This window comes from Egretta garzetta, unplaced genomic scaffold (assembly GCF_000687185.1).
Source record: "Egretta garzetta isolate BGI_Z169 unplaced genomic scaffold, ASM68718v1 scaffold447, whole genome shotgun sequence".
NCBI lineage: Eukaryota > Metazoa > Chordata > Aves > Pelecaniformes > Ardeidae > Egretta > Egretta garzetta.
In genome coordinates this window covers 478,158-492,236 of record NW_009260397.1, presented here as the reverse complement: position 1 = coordinate 492,236, position 14,079 = coordinate 478,158, and positions in this window count along the sequence as shown.

Below are 14,079 nucleotides of genomic sequence, written 5' to 3'. Positions count from 1 at the left end.
CCCGGGGCGCAGGCGGCATTAGCAGGGCCGGTCCCCTTTCGTTGTCGCAGGGCTGGTTGGGATGTGCGCCCTGTCCTCTGGTGGCTAACCCCGAGATGGCCCAAAGGGTTAAAGAGGCATGGATGCGGCCATTCCCGTCTGCTTGCCACTTCTGGGCCAACTCCTCCGCCTCAGAAATAATTAATCTAAAAATGGAACATCTTCTGGAGCTTTTTATAGCGATACCGTTCAACAAAAAGGCTTAGAAATGGGAAAGAAGTAATAAAATGGCAATGGTTTTCATGGATATGCATTTTAGTTGCAGTAAGACTTTGAACAGGAGCCAATAATAAAAAATAATTTTGTCTTCAGCATGGATCTGTGGCCCAGTATAATTATGAATTCATCCCAAACCCAAAGTTAATATCAGTCAGGATCAAACACACTAAGATCTTGATCAGGGACAAAGAAAAGTGCATCTCAATAAAGGATATTTATTTCTGCAGGTACCAAGCGGACACCCCGCTTAAACCAGTTATTCCCACTGAAGTATTGGCTGTGCCTTTTGCTTCAAAATGCAACTGAAATTCAGAACATAAGCGCTCCATTTGAATGAGAAAACAGGTTACCGAGTCCCGGGGTGGCTACATATGTCTAAATACATCAATCATGCCGAGTTTAAGCACCGCTTTATGTGTATTCTGCACAATGTAACATCATTCAGCACTTAGCATCTGCAGTTGTTAGGTATTTTGAGTTAAATATTAAGCCTTTTAAGCTAAATAAAAAAAGAATGTCAGGGAGAGAGTGTCTAATATTTAACTTGAAACAGAAAGTGTCCAGGTATAGTCTGGTTTCATCAAGGCATTTAGAGATACGTGAGTCTTTCGCTCTAATCCACCCTTTTTTACCCAAGAAGTTGCTCCATAGCCAGGTGTACCAGGGCAGACGCGCTGCTCGGCTAGGAGCAGGAGCCTTTTGGAGTGACTCCTACAGAGCAGACTATCTCCTTTAGATAGCAATCGGGAAAATCCTTTAATCTTTGGGGAAATTTTCAAGACAAGCTAAAAGTAGGGATGATGGTATGTTATAAAACAAAAATGGTGAATATGAGTAAAGAAAAAAGCCATCATTTGAAAGGAAGGAACTTTTAAAAAGTCTGGATAGCTAGTACATTGCGTAAGTATTTGCCCTATACTCTTCAGTGTAGCATTTCCCTGTTCATGACCAACGGCCTAAAAACCTGTTCTTAGGAATAATTTTCCTTTCCCAAATGTATTTTCAAAGGGCAATATAATAAGCAGTGACTCATACTTACATGGTATTTTTTTATCTGATGATCCTAATTTGCTTTAATGGCCAATTTTAAAGGTATGTATCGGTAACATTTTGTTCCCTTCATGGCTTTAAATAGTGCAGAATGGGAGATCAATGCAAAAATCAGCTGACAATACAGGAGGGAAAATAGGAGACCAAGTAAGTTTATTTCCCTATCAGCATACTCAGGATGTCAGCTAACAGATAAAGTATTTCTGGAGGATTCATAGAAACAAACAGAAGGGCCTGGGTTTCTCTGGGAACTGCTGAAGTTCTTTTCTGCCTGGACTGCATATTAAAGGGAAAAACAGCAGGTCTATTTTGTATCCAGCTCCTGAAGAAGGTCACATAACTGAACCTTTTTCTTCAAGCTTCTATTCTTAGTGTGAACTTTCACTGACTTCTCTATTGGTGCCTTGTTTGTTTGTAATTTAGTAAATTGTACTACATGTAGGAAATGGACTTCATGGCAATAAAACTGAAGCCCCTGAAAAGAATACTCACGAACAGTCGAGACCTGAAAAAACAGTACATTTCCTGTCCACCGTATCGAGCATCCTGCAACAACGCAGCAAGGTCCAGACTGCATGAATAGGAAATGACAAGCCTAGAGTCACTAATAACGATGAAAGGAGATCAGGCTATTCCATAGGGACTGCGCGTATATAAAGGTATAACTCTAGCCAACGCAATAAACCTTCAAAGCATGAAATGTTAATGTTGGGCAGGAAAGTAACCTAATAAAGGAAGATGCCTTCCATATCCCAGACAAAGCATATTAGAGAGCTTGGATTTAAGTCTGAATGTTCCACCTCAGTCATTGCAATTATCTGTTAAGTATGATGCTTGAATCCAGATCCCAGCTCTGGTTTTGACTTCGTCAAATCTCTGTACTTAAACTTCCTCCCAGTTCTGCATTACCTGGACCAAGTAAGTATTTTGGGAAATAGCTGAACCTTTTGGTATGAACCCAGGCTGTAATAACTAGTTTAGAGGAAAATAAGTATTTTTATTGAACAAAAGCTCTTTAAAATGAGGGAAAATTCCTACAAAACAGTTCTGAAGTGTGCACGCTTTTCATCTCTCTTGCCCTCAGTCAGGGTGGTCCTGAAAGTCAGCTGTAGAAGTCAGGACCACACAGTGTAGCCTGTGCAGAAAGCAGTTCTTGTGCGCTTTTGTGTTGAAACCCCGTGTTGCACAGATACCATCTCAGACCTAAAACTGGGTCCACACACTCTGTGCTGCAAGGCTGTTCCCAAGAGTTCCTGTAAAACCCCACGATAGTGCCCTGGCATTAGTCAGAAGCACCCTGGAGACTGAATTTAAAGGCCAAGTATCTAGAGTTCAGGCTAAAATTGGGAAAGATCCAAGAAAAGATTTAAACAAACAAACAAAATCTTTCCACTGTAACCCAGGATGGGAGCACAGGCTTAATAGCATCACATATCAGAGCTAGTGGGAAGGCTTGTAGGCAGCATTTCTATCTTTCCTTCCCAAGTTAGTAGTATGCACATATACTCCCTCTGAAACACCCAGCTTCTTACAAACCCTGCTACTGTCATGTGAATCATGTTGCCAGACACTTTCTTCTGCTGTCATTCCTTGAAATGGGTCACACAGAGTCCCCAGAGCAGCTAAATAAATTAATAACTCGTGTCCCTAATGCAATAACTGTCTCGGATCACCCCCAGGGTCATGCTGCTTGTTATTAACACCTGTCAGGGGATTTAGGTGGACGTGGACCCAGACACATCCTGCGAAGCCACATGATATTGATGCTCTGACTAAGCTTGCTTTCTAGATGCTGCAACACCCTTTAAAACGACCTTCTACGCTGTCCTTTTCCAGCGGCCACAAAGTACTGAACTGTGCTGCAAAATAGATCACTGAAGCAGATTTACATTACTTCACCTCAAATACTTGCTTCATACGGAGATATAAAACAATTAGCTTGGCACATACCTGATTCAAAACATTTCAAGTGTAAAAGACAGGCAGTGATGGGTAATTAGCATAACAAAAGTTGTAAGAGAGGAGACAGGTCTAAAATCCAGGGGGAAGATAAAGCACTAGCTTCATGCTACTTAATACACAGCTAAAAGAAGGAAGACGGAAAACTTCCATTCTGTCCTGCTTTGGTTTATACATTGAGACAAATGAGCTTTAAGGGTGCTGTGATGAAGGAAAACCAACGTTCTCTGTTCTAAAGTCACTCTTTGTACCATGACCTCTTGCTAGTAACACTAAACTTTGGTGGGATTTGGGGGGTTTGGGTTTTTTTTTTGCTTTTAGACTGGTTACAAAGAGCCCTTTTCCTAATTCTACTTACATCTTTACAAGTATTCTTATCAGGTTTAGAAATAGGTCTGTACATAAGCTTAAGCCAGAGTGAAGTTGAGGATTTTGAAACACTAGCTTCATGCTACTTAATACACAGCTAAAAGAAGGAAGACGGAAAACTTCCATTCTGTCCTGCTTTGGTTTATACATTGAGACAAATGAGCTTTAAGGGTGCTGTGATGAAGGAAAACCAACGTTCTCTGTTCTAAAGTCACTCTTTGTACCATGACCTCTTGCTAGTAACACTAAACTTTGGTGGGATTTGGGGGGTTTGGGTTTTTTTTTTGCTTTTAGACTGGTTACAAAGAGCCCTTTTCCTAATTCTACTTACATCTTTACAAGTATTCTTATCAGGTTTAGAAATAGGTCTGTACATAAGCTTAAGCCAGAGTGAAGTTGAGGATTTTGAAACAGAAGGAAAATTCTGGTCTGCATTTAGATTCCCTGTCTTTCCCATGGACTGTGCAAAAGCCACAGGTACAATCACCTATAAAGTAGGAGAGCCAAATTATAAACCTCATGTAGTTGGCTTTGTGTCATCTGCTCTTGGCTTCCTGCCGTTCTGAAGGCTGGGTGAGGGGAAGTGGCTGGAGACTGAGGAAGTTTATTGTTGACGATATGTTCTGTCTGCTCTCAGGCATGCCTGGGACCTCAGCAGTCGCTAACCAGCCCCAGGTCTGGGATGAAATGTAAGTTTTCAGTCACATTCCCCTCTCTCCTCACTTCCCTCCCACGGGAAAAGCCCAGCTCACAGTTTTCAAAGAGTTAACTTGCCCTCGGAAGAGTCCTTCTGTTGTTAGCGTTATTGTCTTCCTAGCTAGAAACATCCTCCTTACTCGCTTTGACTAAATCACACCTGAAAATGTACATTTAAACCAGAAGAGATTCACAAATTGACCACGTCTGTCAATTAAAAACTTCATTCTTCCCTGGAATATGGCTATCTCCCTGGTGCACAGGAAGTGCATTAAAGAAGTAATAAACACTCATAAAACTCATTTAATGACGTAACATTTCAGAGCAGCGTTCTTCATTACTGTAACTTTCTGCTAAATTACCACCAAAAAGATTGCTCATGGGCTCAAAAGGTCAGTGTTATTTTTGCTGTTGAAATCGTGGAGTCTGGGAAACGACTGTGTGTAAATTGCTGATAAACTGGAACAAAGACGGAAGAGAAAAACACTGAACATATAAGAATGCAAGTAAACCAGCAGGAAAGGAGGGGAGGGGAAGAATCTCACAGACAGTTTATTAAAAGAACAAAAGAATAAAATCTGGCGCATTTGTTTTCCATGGGTTCAGGAAGCCCGGTCTTTAAGCACCTACTATAAATAGTGTTCTAATCCTTCATCAAAGCGGGTAGTAGTCTATACCAAAGTGAATGAATTTTAGGTGTAATCTGGGAAGAGGAAGATGGCACTCCCCTCATATTAGGAGAAAGATCTTTTGTTTTAATCCTTGCAGAAACTAGATATTTCAAAGTGTAAGAGTTGGAGAGATGAGTCTGGAACACAATGTTTTGTTACTGCCAGATTCCTGGCAAGAACATTGTTAGAGAATGGAATTAGCAGACATCTAATTTAGGATTGAATAATCTGGTTTTGAGAAAGATGGTCTTGAATTTATCACGTGGCTAATGAAAATCCTCAAGGAGTTCTCTGAGCAGAGGCTCTATGTGAATTCTATAAACTTTGAGAAAGTATTTGGTAGGGTTGATAGGGACATGATACAGAAAGTAATGGGAACTAACTTGAAATCCTGAGAGACAATTTTCAGTCATTTAGCCCTCTATAGAGGATTTGAGTGTAAATTAATCCCAAAATGACTACCTCAGAGCTATTCAAGTTAAAACCAAATGCAGAATACGGGAGCCATACATTGCCCTTAAGAAAAAAAAAAAATCACTGAAAAACTATTTCATGCAAAAAACTGTAAATTGTTTCAGGCAAGCTTATTAGCTAGCCCAAACCCCATTACTGGGTAGGTGAGACAGCTTTGGCTAGCAGCTTGGCCAGTAACAAAATAGTATTAAATGATTCAATAAACCACTCTGGCTCTCACTTGTATGGGTTTGGGTTTGATGTTATTCAAAGCAACTCAACCAGGAGGTTGAAGAGGTTTGTTTCTTCAGCCTGCCTGCTGACAACAGGTACCTTTTAGGATAGGCACTGAATATTCTTCAGGCAGGTCAAAGCCTACACACGGCTGTCGATAAAGGGCTACATTAATCTTTAGTTTCACACTTGGCAGCACAAAAGGAATAACGACATCCACTAACAGTCAACATCTTGCATTTCTGGGAAGGCATTCAGGCTGTGAACTAAGAAACTGTAATAAGGCCTGTCCCTCACAAAGGATGAGACCCTTCCTACCACGAGGATTATTATGTAAAACCTGTTAGATATCCACATACGGGCACTGTCAAAAAAAGACCTCCAGTGCAGATTGCATGGACCAGCCCAAAGATAGAACTTACTAAAATGCTTCCCTGTTAGTCTGTCACCATAGCTATTCAACTCACGCCTCCCACAGACCAGAATTAATGAGGGCTGCAGTGTGATTTGATTGGCAGGAAAGGGAATTAAAAAGGGAGCATCCATGGGATCACTCGGCTGCAACATGATGTGGGAGCACAGTTTTGTGCTAAAGAAGTGGGAAAAGGGGCTTCAACCCTTCCGTTGAGTTTGTCCAATGAATTGATGCATACGCCCAGACGCTCCGGAACCCAGTCTCTCAAGATTTCAGGCATTCGGGGGGTTTATATACAGGGACTTACATTGACACCCAACCTGGAAACTTCTGCTTCAAAATAATTTGATCTGCTTTAGAATTTATTTCTGAGTAACACACTCTTAATTCCAAAGTGAGAATGTTCATACAAGGTGCTAACCAGAAGTAATATTTCACTTGAACTGCAGACTCCACTGCAATCCAAATCAGTTGTCCACTGTAAAAAAGACCTTTTTTCAGAGAAGTGGGAAGATGACAAAACATGACATCTTTTAGGGACAGCTCATGGAAGGGACGCTTGTGAGGCCTCAACGGCACATTTGTGCAGTGAAGACCAGTACCTCTGGCTCACAGCAATATGCGAAATTGGGCAGACAGTTGCAGCTGCACTTGGCAAACAAACAGTAGTAACCTAAGCCTGACACTATAAACGATGGTTATTGAACTAGTGTCTTCATGAAAAGGCTAGATGCTGGCAAAAGGGCATGAGGAAGACAAAACAGAAGTTTAATTAACTTAACAGGAAAGCAAAAATCTCCTAGATAAAAGGAAAAGAGACATTTCTGAGCCAAGTATTTAAAGGGTTCTCAGACCTTCCCAGGCCAAAGAGTGTGTGTAATGCTGACTTCCTTCCAGCTCCGTCTGTGCCAGAAATAACTCGTCAATGGAGTATATCTCATTAGTGTACCTTTTACCAAAGCCATTCTTGCAAAAGAAAGTGATACTTGCTGCTGACATGCTGCTGGCAAATGAGGAAGAAGGAAGCTGCGTTTATGAAGACTGTAACACATTCCACTATCCTTCTGCTTGAGCAGATTTGAATGCTTGCTGACTTGTAAAGGCATGAGCTGAAGACTTTTGAGAGAAAGAGAGAGAGAGAACACACACGCACCAGACCAAGTGTGGATCCACAGCGACCAAGGGGGGAAGGGGAGGATTGATTGGCCTCTTCAAGAACTTGGGTATCTTTGGCATCTTTCAAAGGCTCATTAGCAGTTTACATCACCGATACTGTCTTTCGTGTCTTCTTGTTCCTAGCCACAGCAGAGTGAACCTGGAGTCATCTATTGTGGTTGTCACACAACGTACTGAAATCTGGCCAGTTGGGCTGTAAGCACAAAAGACTTGCATGGTGCCTGAAGACACAGTACGTAACTCTTGACCTGAGAGAGGCACTGAGGGAATCGTATTATCTATATGGCTATGCATTCATCCACCAACTGGCTGTGGTTTGCCTGACGTGCTCCAGTTCAGGCTCTGAGCTTTAATTTAGAAAGAAAAGTACATTTCTATCTTTCACAGTTTCAAAGCAAATAATTCACACGTGAATAGAATGGAGCGGCTAAAATAGCGTCTGCTGAAGTCTGCAGAGAGCCTGAAATCAATGCTCTGAGAAGAGTAATTACCTTCCACCCAGCTATCTCACTGGGCTCCAAAACTCAGACTGGCTTTATGAAGGAAAAAAAGACAGAAATAAAAATCTGTGTTAACCATTTCATTGCTGGACAGCAGTCTACAGAGACTGGAATTTAAACTAGTTGGGCAGAGATGGAAAGACAAGATAGATTAGAAATACAAAGGCAGCAGAAAGAAGGAAGGGAAGACATTGTGGAGGACCTACTGGTGGAGATAATTTTGCTGCTGAGGAATAGTTAAGTAACCAACAACTTCTGAGGAAATTTCTAACAGTAACTGTAGGAGGGTTTTTTCGTTTGTTTCTGGGGATTTTTCTGTTTAGCAACTAGACTTCATACTGGACCTTTGGTCCAACCTCGCAGGGCAGAGTTCTGTGGGTCCAGAGAAGAAGATAGGACTAAATTTATAGCCCCAACTATCATTAAGGATGGAATGTAGTCCTTTCCAGGAATAAGTGAGACACTCCTCCCACAGCCAAAGAGAGAGGCTTTTATCTTTTTTCTTTTACACACGAGTCACCCTCCTGCCCCCCCCCACTGCACTGCATGCATATAGCCATTTCCTGAAACATTTCAAATTTGTTTTCCTTAGGTTATTTGTGTCTACAGCCACCAGCTGGTCTGTGTCAAAGCTGATATGTTCAACATATTATTCCATTATCCTATTAGGTTGAACATGTCCTTCCTCCCATGAGAGCTGTTAAAATATCAGTTGTACAGAAAAGAGACAGCTTTCATCCCACTGTCACCTCCTTTCTCCTTCTGCGTAACACACTATCCTCAGTGATCATATAGCACATAGCTGACTTTTTAGCCTATCTTGGTATTTTATGTTCATACATGTAAGAACTGATACCTGGCCATTTAATACCCATCTCTCTCACTGAACAAGCCACACACATGTATCAAGTGGCTGAAAAAAAAGCTCTGAAGGTTTGAAAGAGACAGCGCCTGACGCTTTCTTTTTTCATATTACTATTTCCTATATTGTATTATAGGACTCTCTAATTTGAAATGATTGCTGCTTCTCCTCCATCAAGATATCAGTCATATTTCCAAAATTGCTCTCTTGATTTTAAAAAGTCTTGGAAAACATCTGCAATTCAGGTCAATGACATTTAAACTGAGGAAATGGTCACCTTTTGTTTTCCTCTACAGGCTCCTCATGCCCCTGGGAATGGGAGAGCAGAAATTCCTGGCTAGTTTCCATGACCCCAAAGACTGAACATTCCTTGCTTGAGGAGCCTTCCCAACCCTTGCAGCAACTACAACTAAGGCAGCTTGTGTCAGCAAAGATTATTCAAAAGATGCCATTTAAAGTTGGTAGGGGTAGAAGGCACTGGGAGAGGAGAGATGGGGAGAGAGAAAGCACCACTGATGGGGATGGAGGCAGCCAACACACAAGCAAATGAGCCTGCATCAAAGATGTGTAGGATCTCCTGGAGGAATACTTAACAAAATCACTGGCAACAATATGAGCACTAGCTCTTGCTTTTCTCCAAGAAGCAGCTCTGGGTGAGAAAGACCTTGGGCAGAGGATCCTTCTCCTTTTTACACCCCAGAAAGAAATGGTTTTGGAAAAAATGCATAGCCCCCTTCCTTTGCATGCCTGGAGACTTCCACTTACCTCATGCCCTGCATTTTCATGGGATCTCATAAATAAGTGGCGAGGGAACGAACATCGCCAGAGTCACGTGAACTGGAGGGAAATGTAACACACGCTCCCTGGACAGATCATCTGCAAGACATGGTCCACCTGCAGGTATAAGAAAGAGGAGAGCAGGGAATGAATGAGTGTGGCAGGGGTGTGTGATGGATAACTAGGGATGCAGGGATAAAGAGCACATTGTCCCATAAACCACTAGCCCAGAGCCTGCTTACCAAATCAAATCTCTAACTGATCAGACAGATAGGCTATTCATGGCACCTGGTGACAGTAAAGGGGCTTTTTTTTTCCTTTATCAGTGGTAGCAGGAAAAAAGGCACTGCTTGGCAAAAGGCAATGCTACAGCATATCTTCCCCCGACACACACTCTACTTGATTCCATCTCCAGAGCAAAAGGGAGCCTGAAGAGGCTTCATATCCATATTTTACTACCTGCTTACTCACCTTTTACATCTTTTGTCCCACAATGGGAAGCTGTTACAAGCATGCCACTCACAAACATGTTGACACTCAGTTCAGTATCTCCTGGTCCAGCATAACGACAACCACCAGCATCAGCTCAGTTCCAGGAACTGAATAAAACAAAATAATTTTTAAAAGCCTCCATCAAGCCAAGCTGTGCTCTGGGAAGTCCCTCTAGCACAGCCTTCTCCTCCTGTGTTAATCAGGAAAAATCAGTGAAGAGCACATATACACTTACGCACCCATCTATCTTCCCTGCCTCACCCTGACTCAGCAGAGCGTTATCAAGCAGAGGTGAAGATGTGCGAGTAGGATCCATATGGCTCCTTGAAGAGGCACCAAAATTCATAATTGTCCCAGGAAGAGAGTGTTCATCTCTATTACTGCTGCATCCCCTCCAGCTATAGTTTTTTTATGATCCTGTAGCACAAGGGTTGTAGGTTCTGTCCAGAGAGGTGGGCAGTGGTAGGTGAAAACAGACATGCACCTAAAACATAGACAGTTAATAAATAAACTGCTATTAGGGCAGAATGGGAGGGGTTCATATCCACTGAGAGTGGCTGGTGGATCTCCATTTACAGACGACAGTGGAGGGGTTTTTAAAGATGTCTATGCTGAGAAGCAGCCAATGTGAGCAGCAGTTCCCAACAGAGGAGAGCAGCAGTGGTACTGTTATTGTGGGATGGGACAGTCGGGGATGCCAGAGCATCTCTGACATGTGCTGTGACTCAGACCATACCCAGCCTCTTTTCTAATACACAGGGGTACCATTTTTCATTTCCTTCCTTGTTGGATTGCTTCTGTCACCATAAATCCAGATGTTCAGGCTTCGGAGTGAAGAAGCAATTATAGCAAAGGGCTGCTCAGCATTGCAAAACAACATCATGTTAGGCTGTGGTCCTGAGGAACTGCAACACTTATGAGATTCACTTGGACCTCGCATTCAGTGTACAAAGTTGTGATACACTATCGCACCTGCTGGTCCATGCTTCTCTGTTCCCGTTATGTGCTTAATTTCATGTTAACTACTACAGGTCTTCAAATCTTCCTTCTAACACAGTGTAATTTTCCACTGTAAGCAAGCCCTCTTTAGAAACCACTACCAAACTACCTGGGAAGTTTTGTGTACACAAAGCTGTAAGTTTTGGTACGGAAGTTCTCCCCAAGGCTAGAAGCAAAATCTTAGTGGAAGGATTCCTCACCTGTTAGAGGTACAAAGAACCATTCTCTAGTCACGTTCAGTCACAAGATCTTGAATTACCAGTCCTAGAAGAATGCTTACTTACACCACAGTGATTTAGCAGAAAGATAGAATAAAAAGGTGAGAGAAGAAGCAGCATAAAAATACCCTCCAATTGACCACAGTTTCAAAATGTTAGCACCCAGACCCTGGAGCCACGGATTACTGGACAGAGGCTGGGAGCAGCAGTAAGAGTTGCCTGCAAATGGTATTCATAGCCTGTGCAATTTAACCCAGCTATCAGGAAGATGGATGGATGTAGCATGCACATGGATTGCTGCCTGCACCAAACAATGGCTAAAACTGGGCCGAGGGAAAGAAGACATAGTACAATTTGAAAATAATTAGAATGCCTGTGGCCTTTCTTCACCTTTCTATCTCGTTATGCATTAGACGAAATATTCATGTCCCAGGCAATAACCTTTTCCAGTTTAGATCTCCGCATCCCATTCTTTCCTCCTGCCTCTGATTTGCCAGGGATTCAGCTTCCCTCACCCATGCATGCTTGACCTATAAGTATGTTCTCACTTACTTTCATATACTCAAACAAAACTTCTAAAATGACTACCATTTTGTCTCTTTGCCTGCTTAAAATTCACAGCTTCCATATGGTCTGGATGAACTCAGACACGCAATCGAATTGGTTCTTCTTGTTGCTGTTACTCCTTTGTCTTATTTCTATGACTGATTTTTTTACACTGTATTCTTTTTTTAGCTTATTCAATGTGTACAGCTGCTAGCAAAGCAAGGGCCAAACTTAACAGCAAAAGAAGTATTTAAGAAACGGAGAGCTCAGTTTAAACCCCAGAAAAAGCCTCTTTGATGGTTCAGCATCAGCCAGACACAGGAAGCACCGAGGTGGCTTTTCTTGGGCCTTTACAGAGAACGGGAACACAGTGTTTTCCATTCATGCTATGGACTGTTCTGCCACATCACCTTGCTGTCTGATCTTTGACAAACAACAGAGGGAAGCATTGAAAACCATCTAATGCCCGGCCTCTTAGGATGACTTACCTTGTTTAACAATGAGCCCTTTGGGTTTATTGAGCGTCCGCGTCCTGTGCATGCTGGGACACGTTAGCAGTTTAACTGAGGTGAAGAAAAATAGCACTTTTATGAGTTGCCAGGCCAGTGAACAGTCAGAGCGAGAAAGTCTTGTTGCTCCTGACCAGAATTGCTCACCCTTCAGGGGCACCTAACTGAAATACCGTAACAAAGGATTGATTATGTTACAGCTGAGAAGCACAGGAATGTCTTCATGAGCACAATTCCAAAATGAGGTCTGCAGAAAGAGTGAGCTGGGGGAAAAATCCAGAAAGGAAGCAAGCAAAGGGGAAGACCCTCCAAAAGAAAAAGGAGGCCTCATAAACATGAGGTGAGAGGCCATACTCAGCTGTCCAAGGCAAAGAGAAGAGTTGCCACCCAGCTTGCTGCAAGCCCTCTGGCAAGGCCCCGTTCAGTTCAACTAGTCAGAACATTTTCAGGCTAGATGAGAATAAATAAGGACCTGGGCTAATAACCTTAATAAGACCAACATTCAGAGTAATTTAGAGGCACTTTTTCTCTGAAGTTGCTTAATTGCTTTTAAAAATCCTTTGTGGTTGCCCCATTCCCACCTGACTTCTTACCACCTCCCTAAGGGCCTAGTCTTGATGCTGAGTCAAGTAGTGTCACCTTGGGGAGGAGTGTCCTGGTGAAGACTACCGAGTCTCCATCAATGGCTCAGTTAAGAGTGGGGAAACCTGCCTGAAGTAATTGACTTCTCCAGTCATCAGAACAAGCCGCTTTACAGACCTGAGCTTTCTACCCCAAAATGAGCAGGATTTTATTCCCTCTGGCCTCCCACAGGATGACACAGCACAAGTGTTACCTAATCAGAGTAGACGTCTTGCGTGAGTGTCCCCCAGTCAAGCCCATCCTCTGCTGAATACCAAAACTGCTATATGTCCACCCCTTCTCAGTGGTGTATTACACTGGGTCCAAATCTGAATTCATGTTCACACACAGGCTGTGACCACAGTGCCACAGAAGCCAGCAGAGCTACCCACAGGGTGCTGTGAGGTGCACTGCGCCTTGCATGTTAACAGCAATAATTGTATTTGATATGGGTCCTTCACAGAGTCATCTATAGGCTGAACAACTTCCAATGTCATCTCCACGCTGGCAAAACATTTAATCTAAGTAGGGACTGAATTAGTTGGGAACCTGAAAGCCCACAGACAGCAGAGGGAGCTCTCCCTGCTCCCTGTCCTCCAGCTCAAGCATCCTGTCAGAGTTTAACAACCAAAAATACAAGTAAAATTGACCCTTGGTGGTCATCAGAAAAAAGAGAGGTACACACACTGCACTTGCACTACAAACACTGCTGAATTATTACACCAAGTTAGATGTCCAAATCTGAGGCTTAAGAAGGGCTATGTTTGGAGATTGTTCCCCCTGCTGTACAGCCTGGCTGTTAACAGCCAGCACCAAGAGCATCAGGCACAAACCACAGCGATCAAAACACACATTTAGTCCAGATTCTGGTTTGTACCTAGAGTTTCACTGGGGATGTGGAGATGGAAGAGAGGTCTGGACTGGACTGCTGGAATCGCCAGTTTTGGTCCCACCTTTCCTCCTGCACTGCTGGAAATCTGTGCGTGAAGCACGGAGACCGCTTGTGACAGTGACTAGAGATGAGACGGCCATTTTGTGAGCTGAATCCCATCAAGTTAGTGGCTGAAACATTTTTGTAAATACAAAATGTCACGGAGCTAAAGAAAGAAACAGTCAGGGGTGAAATGTCAAGTTTACGCTGTTGAAATGCAAGGCAGATGCTTCCTAATCTGTTTACTGGCATATCACCGGTGCTTTGTTGTCTGCAGTTCTGACAACCCAGAGTTTCTAGATCTGCAAGGAAAACCCCAACTCCCCAGGCTCCAGAAGTTACT